Below are 456 nucleotides of genomic sequence, written 5' to 3' on the forward strand. Positions count from 1 at the left end.
ATGAAAATGATAAGAACAAAAGAACATAAAATTTCAGACTATTATGAAAGAGTTTCAACACCACACTCCCATCTTTCGACCCCTGGGCCAGGAACTTCGAGGGAGGACTGCCCCCCCCCGCCCCCGTAGCTTCAGACCCGGGACCCCCAAGCCAGACACCCCTCTTTAAGCCAGGTACACTGTTTTTTTTTTTTCCTTTTTTTTTCTGTCCCCTTACCCACGTCTTTCAGTTGTAAATTTCTCTCTTCTGATTAACACATAGGAACGCCCTCCATCCTACCACATCACACTCCCATCTTTCGACCCCCACTTTTTCTTTATTCTACGTATTATTTTCTTCCCACTTATTCAGTCCTCACTTCCTTTATCTATACCATCCCTGGCTGTCTAGATAGGTCTAGAATTACAATTCTGAAACATTCTAGCATTTTAAGACTCTCTGGAATCCTCCCTTTC

Source organism: Tupaia chinensis, unplaced genomic scaffold (assembly GCF_000334495.1).
Source record: "Tupaia chinensis unplaced genomic scaffold, TupChi_1.0 Scaffold000460_1, whole genome shotgun sequence".
Classification (NCBI taxonomy): Eukaryota; Metazoa; Chordata; class Mammalia; order Scandentia; family Tupaiidae; genus Tupaia; species Tupaia belangeri.